Below are 18,365 nucleotides of genomic sequence, written 5' to 3'. Positions count from 1 at the left end.
AATATATAAGGCTGTGCTGCAGGAGCTAGTGAACTCTTTAAATTCTTTATACTGGATGGCACAAAAGTTAGAAAGGTGTCGATCCAGGATTTTGAATCCAGACCACTTAAGTCCAAATCATTGCAATATGGGTGCTTCTTTGTAACCACATTCCCTTTACACAGTTTCATTTTCTTTGTCTTCCCACATGTGTTTTTCTCATCCAATCTTATTCTGTCCTCTTGTTCGGTTTCAAGTAAATTATCAAAGCAACACTGAAAGCTATGCTCACAAAGGACATCCTGCATTTTTCTCCAAACTCTTAACTTTAGAAAAACATTCAACATCCATGGTAGAGACCAATTCATCCATAGGTTCCATTTCTTATGTGTAGCCTCTGTTTTACACCAGCAGCCTCTGAATGGTGAATGCTAACAAAGTACGCTATAGGAGCAATGCAGTTTGCCATTACTTTAACTGCCATAGCTCGATGCTATGGAATGATGTGAGTTGTAGTTTTACAATACATTTAGCCTTTTCTGCCAAAGAGTGCTGGTGCCTCACTACACTACACATCCCATGACTTATAATATTGAGCTTTAACAGTCAAAGTGGTGTCAAACTGTATTAATTCTACAGTTAGATTCATCCTCATGGCAGATTAAGAGCAGTCTGAACTTCTGAAAAAGTTATAATTTCAAAAACAGTTTGGGAATTACTGTTCTTTTCTGCCTCATTGAAGAAAACCAACATTTATTAATCCGGCCTTTTGCTAAGCAGCATATTGTAATTGTCTTAAAAGTGGCAGCTACCACACTTCTTTAGCAAAAAAATAATAATAATAAAAAAATTAAAAAGGCAGCTTGTCCTCCCCTTACCCTTTCCAGAATATCCACTATATCTTTTGTTTTGCTGCACAGTAGATGGTAGCAAAGGAGGAAGTTGGGAGGGGAGCGAGACAAGAGAAACGGTGCCTGCATCCTTCATGCCTGAGAGGCAGTAAGATCTCCAGGCTGGTCACCCTCTTGGAGGGACTTGTGTTGCTTTTGCCACCATCTCTCCATTAGCTGCCCAAATGCTGAGAAAGTGCAGATCACTGTTTATGACTGTGCAGCATGGATCTGACATTTAGACACTGCCAGGGCTCAGAGATGCTTGTTTTCTGGCTGAATTTATAGAATAGATTCATTTGATGAGTCATTCTGCAACTTGATGCATTCTGTCTAGATAAAAGATACTTTTTATCCCTGTGATTAAAAATGGGGATGCGTGTGATGTCAAAATAAAAGAATGTTTTCTCAGCCGAATAAAAGTTGAAATTGACTTAAAACTTCCTAAGAAAGCTAAAGTTTGGAGCTTTTACCATTTATAGTGAAAAGGATCAAATGGGTGATATTTTTCTTTCACTGTCTTCCCAAGCATTATGTGTCACCATGGCTGGTGACAGAAATTTCTGAGGCACCTTCTTAGTATTGCTGACCATTGTACACAACAGTATTCATTCCATGTCTTTGACTAGTTGCCAATCCTTTGGAAAGCATTATCTTGTGATGTTATCATAAGGCATGTGTCAACACCAAAAACTACAAGGGGAAGCACATAAAATTGGTAAGGAAATAGCTCTAATGGCACCTTATAAATTGTGTTCCTTGTACCTTAAGTTCTTTAAATCATTCAGGTTGCTTGGTCATCATGATGATGTGAAACCTATAGAAGAGAGATATGATTAATCAAAACAGTCAGAAAACTGAAATGACTTCCTAGTTTTGATGTGAAATAGATGTTGCTCTATTGCTTATCTCTACATCTGAAAGGTACTCCCAGAAAGATTGTGTATAATCCATTACAATTTCATGGGACATCCAGATTACATGATCATCCTTCTGTTGTTGACCCATGTTTTACATCTTTTACATCCATTTTTTAAATAACAATAATATATTGGGCTGCATAACTGAACCAGAAACAGAAATGGTTTTGATTCTGAAGATATACATTCAACAATGACACCTGTTATTTCTGCCCACTTTCCTGGATATACAAGGTTTTGGCAGCACATGTGCAGTTAGTTCATTAACCAGTGTGCACTTTAAAATATATATACACTACCTGTGCACATGACATAATGTTTAAATTTGTTCTATACCTATCTTCATCTTATTACCCCCCCCCCCCCCCTCCCTGCGGCTTGAGGTGAGAAAGAACATTATTAAAGCAAGAACATTATTAAAGGGCATAGAACAAGGTACACAGAGTTAACTATATACCTGCTTCTCACAGTATGTGCTTTTTGTCACTTTTGAATTTATTGTGCTTTGCTTTGTAATTGATTATTGGAAAGTAAACACAGGCAGAATCTGCCAGTCTGCTAAGGTATGCATTTCTGAAGAAATCCTGTGTATAAGGAAAAATAGATTTATGGCAGATATTTGTGTTGCATCCCTTCAAGTCATTGCTGACTTATGGCAACCCTGGGCTGCCTTTGCTTTCCTCTGAAGCTGAGAGAATGTGACTTCCTCAAAACCATCCAATGGGTTTCCACAGTCTAGCAGGAATTTGAACCTTGATTACCAGAGTTGTAGTTCAAGGTTCTACCCAATACCCATTTATTTTAATGTGTATATATGTATAGGAGATACAGAATAATGTGCTAATAATAATAGGTATAATTAGATATCTAGGTATAATTTTGTGAGCGGGAGCTATAGGTATAATTAGATCAATAAAAAGATAGTAATAATATTACTATCTTTTTATTGATCTAATTATACCTATAGTTCCCGCTCACAAAACATAAGGAGTTGTGAATCTTGTGCATCTCCACTCTGATTCTTTGTTGACAAATTACTGTACTTTGTAGCAGCTTCATGAGGGGGAGGAATAACAGGAAGAGGATATAACCGAGTGGAAAAAATGTTCAGTTTTAGAGCATATGCTTTGCACAGAAAAGGTTTTGAGTTCAGTCCCTGACATCTCTGGGCAGGACATGGGAAGATTCTTGTGTGATGGCCTAGGGACTAAGACTTAGCGCTGAGCTAAATGGACCAAACTAGCTTGAGCACCATCAAAGGCAGGAATGCTTCTTTGGGGTGGATAATATAGTTATGTTGTAGCAATTCATTCAGTTGTTAATCTGAATTCATCAAATTTAAAATTTGGAGATATCAGAATTATTTGTATAGTATCATTTTACTGTGCAGTAAGTTCCATAAGTAGACTCCACAAGTCTGCTTGACAATTCTCCTTTCATTCTTATTTATATTTCCGTGTTGGAGAACTGATATGTGAGAAACAATAACTTTAACACTAACCAATAGGTCTAAAGCCACACTATAGATTGATTTTTCTTTCATTTTCCTTCAGCTTGTGTCAGTACGATAGAGTTCAGCACCATACAGAAGGTCATAGTTATCTTGGTGATTGTTCAATTGATGTCTAAACGATGATGTGGTTTTGTTAGCATTTCAAGTAGACAGTTGGACAAGAACAAAGGGAGAAGCATCTAAAGCATGTGGAAATGAAGCCAGTTTCCCGAGAAAGAACAAGCTCCTCTTACCTGGTGAAAAGATTAAATTAAATCTGAGGAGGTGGGGGTAGGGGAATGAGCACAGAAATTGCCAAATTTTTAAAAGGGTATAAATTTCAGAGCTGTAGTCCTGCCTTGTGCTGTGGAGAAGAAACAGAATGTTGGCAATTGCACAGATAGACTCGCAGAGTTGGAACCATAAACTCCAGAAATAAAAGGAATGAATTAAACAGAACAAGAGCTCAGGGATTTTAAATGCTGTCTTAGAGGTTACGCTTGATGCCTCATAAATCTAAACAATTAGGAGATGCAATAAAGAGGCCCAACCCAAATGTGTTTGGATGTGAAACTGAAGCAATAGCAACACAACCTCACTCTTTGTGGCCTCCATCAAAGTTGCCATGTTTCTGGAGTATCTGTCAGATAGCTTGGCTTGATGTTTTATTTAGGAAAGAAGAAAAGGTCAGATGGGGCAGAATTAACCAGTTGCCCCAAATATAAGGAATTTGTAATACATTTGGATAATGTTCTGCATAGTGACAGACAGGTGTTTGGATTCAAGGAGTCATGTTTACAGGGGGACTTTGCTATTCCAGAAGTAGATGGTTGTTGTTTCATATGAAGAGTTCACTGTGATGGATTAATAGAAATGCACCTGCTAGAATATGGTTGATTTTTAGACTCCTGTGTATACCTCAAGCATGTATCAGTTTTGTATACCCATTGATTATGAATTCTCTGAAATAAATGTTGGTGAAGATGTTTGAGACTGCAATTCACTTCTAGGAAGTAAGGCTCATTGACCATAGTGGAACATGATTTTGAATAAACACATGAAAGATTGCATGCTTGCATTTCTCTATGTCTCATCACTACAGGAAATATACTGTAGGAGAACATGGGAGATGGCCTTTTCTACTGTAGTGCCCTGGTTGTAGAATTTCCTCGATCTGGATGTTTTGTGATTTCAGCTCTGCTAAATTGTGGGTTCAGGGGCCAAGAGTGTCTAGCTTCCCAGAAGACCAAATGAGACACAGACTGATTGAAAGCAAAATTATTCTCAATGTCCAGAGAAGATGCCAGCAGAGAAAGCACTTCAAAGAACTGACATACCCCAATTGTGATCACAGAGGATATTTAATGCATTTTGACAGCTATTCAAGATTCCCATGCAAGCTCCTGATTGGTCCAGAAAGAGTCCAGCTAGCATCCACTCCCCAGATTAGCTGGGGATTCCCTAAGATCTTCAGATAAAGGGTAGTATATAAATATATTATTGAAGGCCTTGGAAATATTATGCTTTGTTTCCACTTCCCTTTAGTGACAATTCCCAGGTTAAAACAATTTTCAGGTTATTACAGCTATTATGGCTGCTTTTTAGCATGGTTGAAAGGATTTAGAGGAAAAAGCACAAAACTGAGAGATGTTTCACAAAATCTTTTTTTACATTGGATAATCTATATTACACTTCAGTTCACTTAAGTATATGCCACATTTCACCGAATTTAAGGCACTATCAAATGTAAGATGCACTCCATTTTTGAAGCTTCAATTTTGGGAAAATACAATTTTCTTATAGTACTTTTTACAATTTATCCTGCATGCACAATACCTTGATTTTGTTTCAAATTGGCTTTGTAGTACAATCTTTCCTGTGGGATGAGGGAGTGTGAAAACTCCTGAAAGTCAACTTATCTGCATGAGTCTATTTTCCCAACTCTATGGGCCCATTGGGGAGGCAGCCGAAGCAGGAAGCGGTGCTTAGCTCAGCCAGATTCGCTGTTTGGTTGAAGCCGAGAATAAAATGGTGGAGGATGGTAGAGCCATTGGGGCTGGAGCCCTTCCTCCTCCACCACCATCACCTTCTCTCTTGGAGTTAAGACTATTTTTTTTAAAAAAAGATCACCCCCAAAACCAGCACATCTAAAATGCTGTCAAATTTAACTAATTCATGAGGCCATAAAGAAAAAAGACTCCGGGGAATGTGGAATGCGGAAGAACTTCATCGGTGTCGCTGATGGACGATGAAAAGCAGCAGCTCCCCTGGCGGCCAGAAAAAAGTTAAATAGCCTGTGTGTATTTGTGTGTTAAACGTTGTTTGACAAACTGGCATTGAATGTTTGCCATATATGTGTTGACTGTAATCCGCCCTGAGTCCCCTGCGGGGTGAGAAGGGCGGAATATAAGAACTGCAAATAAATAAATAATAAATAAATCTAAGGCATAACATGTGCCTCAGATTCTATGGAATACAGTGTAGGGATTGTGATACGTCAGTTCAGATCATAGTACATGTATCTAAATTGCATACTGGGTCTCCTAGTTCTGTGATATATGAGTTTTATTCAGACATTGGTATCCATGTATCCATGAACCCACGCAATCTCTAAGATCTTCTGGGGAGGTGGCTGGTGGGGACGAGGGAGAGGGCCTTCTCAGTAGTGCCCCCTGAATCTGAAATTCTCGCCCCAGGAAGATTCGGCTGGCATCCATCCTGTCCATCTTTCTCACTAAAAACCTGGATGTTCCACTGTGCTTTTAGCTAGGCAATTCCCCAGAAATTCTGGTTCCCTGTTATGACCCAAAATTCTGTACCTGCACTTTACTACTGTCCCCTGCCCAGAGTTATAGTGCTCCACCTCATATTGCCCTTATCCTCAATTTTGTAATCTGGTACTTGCACTTTATCTATCAGCCCTGCCCTCAACTGATTTGTACCCCCACCCCGCTTCCAGAGCTGTTTCGCTATTTCAGGTACTGGTTGTCTGTTTGATGGTTGTTTTTATACTGTGTTATGCTGTTGTTTGCTTTATTTTGTTTTTGTTGCTGTTTTATTAATTTTAAGGTGTTACATTTTAACTATGTTTGCTCGGGCTTGTCCCCATGTAAGCCGCCGTGAGTCCCTTCAGGGAGATGGTGGCAGGGTACAAAAATAAAGTGATTAGTAGTATTATTATTTGAAACACAACAACATCTGTCCACAGCAGACAAGATCACTCTGCTGGCTGTTGTATTGGATCACATGTTGGACACTTCCCAAGTGACTAGGACTGTGTGATGTGCAGATCCCAGTAGGGTGGCCTTTTGCAACTGACAGATGGTAATTTTGTCAGCACCGATTTTGTTTAAGTGCAGGCCAAGGTCTTTAGGCACTGCACCTAGTGTGCCGATCACCACTGGGACCACCTTTACGGCTTGTGCCAGAGTCTTTGAGGTCAATCTTTAAATCCTTGTATTGTGTCAGCTTTTCCAGTTGTTTCTCTTCAATCCTGCTGTCGCCTGGGATTGCAACATCGACGATCCATACTTGGCTTTTTAACATGATTGTGAGGTCAGGAGTATTGTGCACCAAAACCTTGTCAGTCTGAATGCAGAATTCCCAGAGTAGTTTGAGGTGTTCATTTTCTGTAACTTTTTCAGGCTTGTGATCTCACCAGTTCTTTATCACAGGCAGATGGCATTTGTGACACAAGTAACAATGAATCATCTGAGCAACAGTATTATGCCTCTGCTTCTAGTCTGTCTGCATGATCCCTTCAGTGAGATGGAGCAGGGTACAAAAATTAAGTTATTATTATTATTATTATTATTATTATTATTATTATTATTTTATGTGACACGTATTACAATGAAGGTTTCTGCATGTGTAGGGGCAGTGGGGTGGGGGGGTCTATGCACATCACTCCCTCTAATATAAATATATGGGCTCTGTGGTCAGCGTACTTGCCACACAAGTGCATGGAGTCTGCTAGAAGTAATGTCCTAGTCAGTTGGTTGTGTGGAGTTCCATGGAAGTGAGAGAATGTCTTCCATTGAAATTCTCTAGAACTCAACAAAGTGTATTGGACTGAAATAAGCCTTAAAAATCAGAGGTCTTTTCTTCAAATTAAGCACATGCCTATTACAGAGAAATAGTGACATTTTGTCCATCTCCCATTTTCTTATACCCAGCTCTTGGGTAGTAATGCATATTATACCAGCCATGTGCGGTAAAGAATATTTGCAGGAAAATTCTCGCCTTGAAAAAGCAGATTTTTCTTAAGGATGACATTGCAGAGAGGCATCTGCTGAGCTGTACATTTACTTCAGGAAGGTTAAAGCCAAATTTGGCCCGTTTTTCATTGAATCCTTACTTCTGTAAATTCAAACACCTTGAGCAGAGCATGCCTGTTCAGTCTTACATATGACATTTCACCCAAACCACTTACAAACAACTTCCATTACTTACAAGTTTATTCATTGGCTTCAGAATGTTGGCTCAGCTGTGCATCTCCTAGAGCCATCTGTTGCGGGTGAGCAGCTTATCTCAGCTATCAGAGCCCTCTTCTAAATATTATGACCAAACAAGATTCCAAGAACAACAGCCATCCTGTTGCACTGAGAATGCGCAAAAGTCGATAAACTGTTTATATATTATCAGCTAAATAAGTTGGGTTTATCTGGAAAGGCCTGCATAAAATCCCTGATCTTGGTGGTGAGGAATTCTGCTTGTAGTTAGTTGTTCAGCAAAAGTAGTCCTTGCGGTAAAGTCTACACTCTGTGTCCAGTTCTTGGAGATGTCCATAAATCCAGACTGTCTGTGTATTGATAAAGAGATTTGTACTATTTCACAGAAAAGACAGCCAGGAAAGGAAGAAGAAACATGGGGACTGTCTTTAGCTGAATGAATGTGTGTGAACAGGATAAGGAGAAGTTGATATGATGGGATTTGGGAATATTAAACTTGACTAGCTTACAAAAGCAGGAGTAAAGTAAGAAAGCAACAATGGGACAGAAAGTGATTGCGATAAGCCATGAGCTAGAATTCCTGCCTTATCATGAGCAGGCAGTGTGCTGGTGCACTCCACTGGTTCACATCAGTGGGTAAAACAAACCAGAAAGGAGTGCTTATCTTGACACTTGAACCTGGGATCCTCCACAAACTAGGATCTCAGGTTGTGCTGTCATGATAAGCTAATGCTTCCTGGTCAAGTGAACCTTTTCTCGCAAAGGGAGTGGAGATGTGGGAGGGAACGGGCTGCATGCACCAGCATGTTGTTCAGTCCCAGTAAACCAGGAATAAGACAGCAAAAAAAAATAATGAAATCATGTGAGTCTTCCCTGTCCCCATTGTATAGTATAGTATATATTTCCTTAAAGCAATCTGAGACATTGTACTAAGACAGAAGTTATTAAGTAATCTGCTGATCCTAATGGACATTACCAAAAGTCTTGCAAAGAAAATACAAGGAGTGATTTCTCCATAGCGGCAGTTGAGGGAAAGAGTTGGAAAACTCACAATATAGAACATAGTTACAAGTTTCCCACAGTATCACCTAGCTCAATTTGTTCATTATTCTGTTCAGAAAACACCAGATCAAATGGTCTTCGTCTGGAGGGATAAAGATTTCCTAGCTTTTCCTAATGTGCAAAAAGTAAACTCTATCTTATGATATTTGATACTTGACAGTGGATATCTCCAGATGTAGTTCCAGCAGTATATAGTGTTGTTCTCAGCCGTATGGACAAATTAGCTCCATAAGGACACTGGTGAGAAAAATAGAGTAATTCAAATGACAAGACAAAAAAATCCCCTTTATTACAAAGGAGATACCCCATTTCCACATATACTTTCTGCATAAAAATTCTGCAACAATACATTGGGAATAGTTGAGTCTAGCATGTTTTTCTTTGGAATACATCTTAACAATCTATTAATTAATTGCAAACTTTTTATAGCTGGTTTGCACATGCATAAGTTTAATTTCTTAATTGCAGCTTGAAGTGGTGACATATGTGTGAATGGACTGTCACAAGACACTACTCTCATTATTAAAAGAATATGAACTTTTAAAGCTCTACTGCAAAAAGATGTGTGCACTATTGGACAGAGGCATTGCAAAATTAACAGTATGCAGCAAATAGACTTTGAACTGCTTAATAATGGTTATGTTTTTTAAAAGAAAGAAACCACATTATTTCTGAATCCCAGCTGGGATGTGAGGGTACAGTACAGATACTGTGTTTAGTACAGTGCACAAAGATATCAGCTCTTCAACTATTCCCAACCATTCCTTATCTACATTTCCTGGATTATGATACAGTAGAGTCTCGCTTATCCAACATAAACGGGCTGGCAGAACGTTGGATGGAGCCCCCGGTGGCACAGTGGGTTAAAGCCCTGTGCTGGCAGGATTGAAGACTGACAGGTCGCAGGTTCGAATCCGGGGAGAGGCGGATGAGCTCCCTCTATCAGCTCCAGCTCCTCATGCAGGGACATGAGAGAAGCCTCCCACAAGGATGATAAAAACATCAAATCATCCGGGCGTCCCCTGGGCAACGTCCTTGCAGATGGCCAATTCTCTCACAACAGGAGCAACTCCTGACACAACATTAAAAAAAAGAACGTTGGATAAGTGAAAATGTTGGATAATAAGGTAGGATTAAGGGAAAGCATATTAAACATCAAATTACATTATGATTTTACAAATTAAGCATCAAAACATAATGTTTTACAACAAATCGTCAGAAAAAGCAGTTCCATACATGGTAATGTTATGTAGTCATTACTGTATTTACAAATTTAGCACCAAAACATCGCAATGTATTGAAACAGTTGTGGATCCAGGTGGGAGGCAGACTGTGTTGGATAATACAGAACGTTGGATGAGTGAAGGTTGGATAAGCAAGACTCTACCGTATATCCAACCAACATGCGAGAGCTGTTCAGCAGTGGAACTCTCTGCCCCGGAGTCTGCTTAGAAGCCTTCTTTGGAGGCTTTAAAGCAAAACCTTGATGGCCATCTGTTGGGGGTGCTTTGAATGCGATTTTCCTGCTTCTTGGCAGGGAGTTGGACTGGATGGCCCACGAGGTCTCTTCCAACTTTATGATTCTATGAACATTGCTTTATTTTGTTGAAACAAAGTGTATTTAAACTGTTTTATTTTGTTGATGTTTTACCTTTGTTTTGTGGTGTTCAAGAATTGAACCGCTATTCTGTCTTCATAGCATCTCTGTGATATGAGTTTGGTGGAGAGTTAGTGAGTGTTCCAAAGTCATTCTGTGAACATGATAGCTAATTGGAGATAGCATACTAGGTTTGGCCAGCAGAGTCTTTGAATCAATGCAGTTTGACACTGCTTTAATTGTCATGCTTCAATATTATAGAATTTTTTTCAAGGTCTTTAGCTTTCTCTGTCAATAAATGCTGGTGCCTCACCAAGCTACATTCCCTAGGATTCCATAGCATTGAGCCATGGCCGTTAAAGTGACGTTGAAAAGTATTAATTCTACAGTGTAGAGGCAGCCGAGATCTGCATTAGGTGGGAAGTGCTTATTATTTGGAAAAAAAAAATACAAGACAGAAGCTTCAGTATCTCTGAAAAAAATGTGCAAGCATTTTCTTATTTTATAGTGGAAAGAGCTTGAAAGATCACATCTTAAAAAAGCATGAAAGTTGCACCTAAAATGCTATTTCTCATTTTATTTGGGCTTTCATGAATTTTCAGTATCTTATGGAGAGAAGTGTTGGGTTTGATGGTTTTGCTTTGGAAGATGGTTGTGGTTATACTTTATGTTATACAGAAATTAGCTTTCTTCAGTGCTGTAAGAAAGTAACATGAGTGCCATGGCCAAGTCAAAGAGTGTCAATCTCTTCCTTCAGCACACTGCATCCACTTTCATATATCACAGGACTACGCTGATTATCTCTTTCTCTGTAATGCCAAAATGTGACTTTGTTGCATGATATTGGTTACAAAATCTCTGTCATAAATCATCTTTTCTTTCATTTACTTTTGGAGTGAGTCCGTTGTTGAATCACAAGGGAATGCTGTGTTATGGAGGAGTTGCTTGGTCTATTCTGATTTATTCCCTGTGTTTGCTCTCATTGTGACACAAAACACCTTTGTTTAGCATTCTTAATGTTTTCTTCAATTTTGACTCCTCTTGAGCACTTGAGGAAAATTCTACTAAAATATATTCAGTATCACTCTGACCCCCCATTGATGGTGAGGGTTATAGAGCTATGGTGGCATGTCTCCTGGTTGCTATTGATAACCAGGTTAAAGGTTTAGCTGGCACTGGATGCCCACTTCTACATTGTCCAAAAATGTTTCCACACCAACAGGAGTACCACAAAATACAATCGAAATACAATAATCAGTCTCTGGAATGATGGATGCTTAAGCAGTATTTCTTCAAAATATTAATTCGTACAATAGGCATAACACAATTAAACAGTAACTGTGACAGCATGAAAATGTATATAGCAATGAATTCAATGTGACTCAGCTTATGAGTGTGTAATAATGATGTCAATGGTCTAGTCTAGTGGGTGAACTTCTCGTAATCCTTCTAGTACATTCTGAGCTATTTTTGTTCCTCTTCTTTCTTCAACATCTTCGCCAACTAACTTCCTGCTTATTTGACTTATGCTATCCCTTGTAGCCTATATCCCTTCTTTCACTCTCCCAGTATTCCAAAACCATACAAAACTAAGCATTACTAGTTTAGAAGAGTAACAAGTCATCTTCTTGTATTGTGTTTTCTGGTCATTGCAGTCAATGTTGATCTTATAATAGTTCTCTTTTTGAAACAGAGTATGTGGGAGAAGCCAGCTTTGAATCAGCTCAAGCAAACATTTGCCGTGTTTGCCCTATTTCTTCTTAACAATAATGTTACAAACATTGGCACTTTCTGAGTTCTCATAAGCTTGTGTGGTCACTTGCTATAAGAACAGCTTTGAAGTATGCTACATGATAAGTACACCCTTGAAGGCTGTTCATATGAAACAGCTCATATTAAACAGTGAACAATACTGTTACTATATATTGTTGAAGGCTTTCATGGCCGGAATCACTGGGTTGTTGTAGGTTTTTTGGGCTGTATGGTCATGTTCTAGAAGCATTCTCTCCTGACATTTCACCTGCATCTGTAGTAGGCATCCTCAGAGGTTGTGAGACCTCACAACCTCTGAGGATGCCTGCCATAGTTGCAGGTGAAACATCAGGAGAGAATGCTTCTAGAACATGGCCATACAGCCCGGAAAACCTACAACAACCCAATACTGTTACTGAGTTATCCACTAAAAACATTATTTGAAGTATTATTTGGACATATGCTGACAAACATTTTAAGTGCTTTCTTGCTGCATAGACAATAACTTTCTCTATATCTTTCCTTGTAGGCTGGTTGCAAAACTCTTAAGACTTCAGATTGGCACGTTATATATCCTGCTCTGGGATTTCTGCATCAAGCTCACCCTCTCATGATGATGCCTGTGGCAATCCCAGCAGTGGTACTGTAGTCCAGATTTGCAGCCTATGCAGAGATCAAGGTAATGCTATGTTCTTGGCTGCAGAGCTGCTGGATTCCTCCAGTCCCTTGTGGCTGCAGGATTAGGTGAGCAGCCAAAGAGCAGAAGCTGATGTAGGTCTGTGTTTGCTAACTGCTCTCTTCTCTCCTGCAATTGTTTGCTGTCCTTGAGCTGTTTGCATTGGACTGTGAGCACTGTAAACAACTTTTAAATCACAACCACCAGAACAACAACAAAAAAACCCTTGGGTTTACAGTGGGGGGAGGGGGAAGTGGGGGAAGAGTGAAAGCATTTGTTAAGCAAAAGATGGGAAGTGTCCTTTGTGCCACATCCAATTGACATAGAATAAGTTACTGCTTCACCTCCTGGGTCTTTAGCGGGTTTAGGGCTTCATCTGTATTGAGGATTCATGGATTTATCCTCAGACACTATTTTTGAAACCAGCATTGGACTATGTGTTACTATAGAAAATATACTGATTTTTCTCATTAGAAAGGTTTACAGATACAAACCGACTTATTTAGATGCAGATAAATGCTCAGATATAAAGCATACAGTTCTGGAATTTTATGTAATAGGATATGGAAATGTGCAAATCATATCCTTTGCCCTAAATTTTCCACATGGACTAAAACAGTGGCAGTAAAGATCATAACATTAGGTTTCTTCCAAGGACAACTGCTAAGCATGGGATGGGACCAAGCCAAGGATCTCATTAAGCAACGGATCCTGGACATAGAGCGCAATCGGACTTAGCCTGCCCTAGCCTTTATCGTTAGTGAAGGTAATAGATATCTCACCACCTCCATGACTTATCTAACAAACCTGGAGGTGCGTAAACACTGAAGGGCTTTTACCCTGGCAAGATGCCATGCCCTTCCATTGACGGTATTGGAAGTGGGGTACCGGAAGACCACCTTCAAGGAGAAATTATGCCCCTGTGAATCAGGACACACAGAAACAACTGAGCAAATGCTTCTTCAGTGCATGTTCTACAGAGACGTTAGAACTAATCTCATTACACACCATGGCTTCTAAAATATCTAGGGTGCACTGGAAAATATTACCACCTTACTGCTTTCGGACTCTAGCACTATAATAACTCACAGTGTTGCTAAGTTTGGTGCTGTAGCACTTAAAAGTAGATGGATGATGATCGAAAACGAAAGGTAACCCCTGTCAGGAAGGCAGCAGGAGCAACCTGTTAATAGCTGAAATGCTACTCAAATTGTAATGTGCCCCTCCCATCCCCTTTAGTGCCCTCTCACAGTGCTTTGACCCCTCCTATCAGTCTTCCCCCCTAGGTTCCATACCTGTTACATTAATCTGTATTTTTAAACTGTGATTTCAAACTGTTTTCTTTTTTTTTATAACTGCTAAATGTGCAGTAGTGTGGACAGTAATATTAATATAAGGTTTAGTGGTTTGAGAATGGGACTATGACTCTGAAGACCAGGGTTTGAATTCCAGTCAGCCATGGAACCTACTAGGTGACTCTTGCGGTCTCAGAAGATGGCAAAGGCTAACCCTGAACAGATCTTGCCAAAGAAATTCTGTAACATGTTCATCTTAGGTTTGCTCCAAGTCAGAACCAATATAAAGGTAAACAACAACAAAGAACATTATCACATGAGTCTCCTAAAATAGGTTCTGTCAGCGGAATTCTGTCTTGTTTGAGACTGGAGTATACCTGTCTAGTCCGTCTTCATATCACAACAAGCCTTAGTGCTATGAGAAAGCTCAAAGTGCATTGTGTTTACTTTAGTTGCAGTGATGTAACTCATAATCCATGCATTTCCCCCCTCTTTGTACATGCTCCTTCTATTTATGTGAGAATTGCTGGTCTGAAGGTTCCGAGGTTTGGAGCTGCACAACTCTCTGCTTCAATATTTCCAAACTACTGAAGCACTGTTCATATAATCACTTAAAATAAAAATAAATAAATGACCATTTTGTAATTATTATAATTAAAAGTTTTTCCTATTGTGTTTATTAGGCATGTGAAAGGTGTAGTTTTGACTGTGAAAGCCTTTTTAGCGAGGTAGAACTATGTATGAAGAGGAAGTTCCCCAAAACAGACTTGCCTTGCAATAAAGGAAAACGTTTAATAGGGGAAATTCATACCAGTGGTTTACTGAAGACATGGAGTTGCGGCGTTTCTTGATGTAATTTTTTTTAAAAGAAAGCAATTGGGGATGTTCAAGGGGAAAGATTGGCTTTTGGCATTGCAGTGGAGAGAACCAACAACACACCAACAAGATACACCACTGTCCTCAAAATCACAGCAGAAGCACGTTCAGATTATAATGTGGCTCTCCTCCCAAGAAGTAAACGTCTTCTGATTTCCTGGCTACAGTCTGCATCTGCAGCAATCTTTGCACCTAGAAATACAAAGTCTGTCATGGCCTCCACGGTTTCTCCCTCTATTTTCCAGTTGTCAATCATTCTTGTTGCCATAATCTTGGCTTTTTTGACGTTTAGCTGCAACCCGGCTTTTGCGCTTTCTTCTTTCACCTTGATTAGAAGGCTCCTCAGCTCCTCCTCGCTTTCGGCCATCAGAGTGGTGTCATCTGCATATCTGAGGTTGTTAATGTTTCTTCCAGCAATTTTCACCCCAGCTTTGCATTCATCCAGCCCCGCACATCGCATGATGTGTTCTGCATACAAGTTAAAAAGGTTGGGTGAGAGGATGCAGCCTTGCCGTACGCCTTTCCCAATCTTGAACCAGTCTGTTGTTCCGTGGTCAGTTCTGACTGTTGCGACTTGGTCCTTGTACAGATTCCTCAGGAGAGACACAAGGTGGCTTGGTATGCCCATCCCACCAAGAACTTGCCACAATTTATTATGATCCACACAGTCAAAGGCTTTAGAGAAGATCCAACCAGTCCATCCTCCAGGAAATAAAGCCCAACTGCTCACTGGAGGGAAAGATACTAGAGACAAAGTTGAAGTACTTTGGCCACATCATGAGGAGACAGGAAAGCCTAGAGAAGACAATTATGCTGGGGAAAGTGGAAGGCAAAAGGAAGAGGGGCCGACCAAGGGCAAGATGGATGGATGGCATCCTTGAAGTGACTGGACTGACCTTGAGGGAGCTGGGGGTGGTAACGGCCGACAGGGAGCTCTGGCGTAGGCTGGTCCATGAGGTCACGAAGAGTCGGAGACGACTGAACGAATGAACAACAACACAATTTCAACTAGCTTGAGCTTGATGCACAGTGAAATTAAGACAATGTTATGTGATGGTAAATCTTTTCATTTATGGCTACAGAGCTTCCAATGTGGCTTAAAGCCTCATGCAGTAAGGTCCAAAATGCAGAAGGAAGAGTATTTAGAGTAGAGGATGGGATATTTCATGCATCTTTTAGTTCTTGTAGTATTTTATTTTTCTGCTACAAAGGCAGCCACTCAGCTGAAAAGGCAGGGGCCATCCTTTTGTTTTCCTTTTACTTCAAAATACAAAATCTTTCATTTTAAAATATATTTGTAGAGTGAAGATTAGCAACACTAGAATATTTTAAGATTAGAGTGAAGTTTTAAGCAAATGTGTAGGTCTTATGGTAAGAAAACAATATAACAACAACAATAACAAGAACTTTCTTCTTATATTCCACCTCCACCTCCCCGAAGGGACTCAAGGCAACTTACATGGGGACCAAGCCCAATATAAACAAGGTTACAAAGTACACGGCAATATAAAAGCAAGGAAACCATCAAAGGAAGGTGTAAGGGGTTTGGGACCCAAGGAAGATAAGATGCAGTCACATAGACCTGTATTCCTTCTTTCTGCTATAAGGTATGCATCCTGTCATTTGAAATAAACTTAAATTGCACTTCTGAGCACATGGAAATTGCATTTGTTTTTTTCCCCAAAAACCTTTCACTGCATAATTCTCCATGCATAATAATCTCAGCTCTTCACTAGGAAGTAATTTTCTGATTTCCCCTCAAATATATATTTCTGTGCTTGTTTATAAACATCCGTATAAAAATAAAGAGGAAAAGACAGTATATAAAATCCTTTTTTCCATAATTAAAATATGTTTTAGCATAGAAAAATGTCCATTTTAGGTGCATTCAGGGGACACTGGTTTTATAAATAAACATTTAAAATAAACATGAACATGACTACCTTGTTGTTCATATGTGCTTGCATGCACCCCCTCCCCCTCCTTCAGAGAGGCTCCCACACTATACTTTTAAATAGCACAAAACAAACGAATTCTCCAAATGCTATTTATACTGGCAGTACAGCCGATGATGTCATTGCCGTAGCAATCACCAATTTTGTTTTCTCGCAATAAATGTGATGGCTTTTCCCATTAATCGCTCAATAGTGATTGCATTCTGTGTAAGACTTAACAACAGGCTCATGTTCTGCTTTGGCTGGAGACTCTCAAGGTCTCGTTCTCATCACCCCGCTTCACCCGGGATTGTGGTTTCTGCCAAGGAAGGAACTTCTAATTTTGACACTTGATAACCAAATGTTCAGGGATAACTTCCATGGCTGCGAATGGCAGGATAAGGTGGAGAAGAAAGGTAGATGGGACTCAGATCTGTCTAGACTCAATTCTTGAATAGGCTAAAACTCGACAGAAAAAGGAAAGGCAGATACTGTAGCATGCCAGATTTTGTAATGCTCCATGTTATTGTCCATCCTTCCACATACCTGATCAAACTATGCTGCTGTTTCAATAGTACCCAATGCACAGCCAGCACAATAAAACAAGAATATCTGAGAGATTTAGAAGAAAATGTAAAAAAATCATTTGAACTCTGTCTGTCAATCACTGAATTCTTTACAAGGGCCTCTATTCCAGAGACACGTGACTTGGCCTTATGTGCCAGAGGTTTTGCAATCTGGTGACATGCAGGCAGCAGGGGCCTTGCTGGAACCTATTCTACCATCTTCATAGCGATCCACAAAATATTTAGTGTCGGCAATCTGTTTCTGTTTAAATACAAATGCTCACTGTATCAATATAAAACTAGAGCTTTGTGGTGTCTTGTTTTGCTGTGCAATGTTTAGTAATTCTCGGCTTGGCATATTCCTGGAATTATGAAATGATGTTGTATTGGCTCATTGTATTTAAATTTTAAGCATATTTGCAAGGCTTTAGAGGGGGAAATAAAGATGCTGTCATTATTAAAACAACTCAAATGTCTTCTAGTAAAGATATAATGCATCTCTTTATGCTTCAGGAAAAATATATCAAAAAATGGCACACGAATAGGCATTCTTGCACATTTCTTTCTTAGTTCAATAACAAAGATTCCTCTAACAAAGAGAAATAAATTTGCAACCATTCCTCTCCCTTACCTCCTATAAGGTATGGCTATTATCCTAATCCATCATTCATAAATGCTACAATGCCCATAAAAGAACAAGTATTACCCATTTAAACTTTCTGCACTTTTGACGTGTATTTGTTTAAAGTTGACTTTTCTTTCTGTTATTATGGCTGTTTTTGTATTTTAAAATGTATTATGTTTATGACATTATTTATTTTTGAAATAAGTATATCACCTCTTTACTCAAACTACATAGAGAGTCTTACATTAAA

The sequence above is a fragment of the Anolis sagrei genome, chromosome 2 (genome assembly GCF_037176765.1).
Source record: "Anolis sagrei isolate rAnoSag1 chromosome 2, rAnoSag1.mat, whole genome shotgun sequence".
Classification (NCBI taxonomy): Eukaryota; Metazoa; Chordata; class Lepidosauria; order Squamata; family Dactyloidae; genus Anolis; species Anolis sagrei.
Note: the sequence above shows the minus strand (reverse complement) of the source record.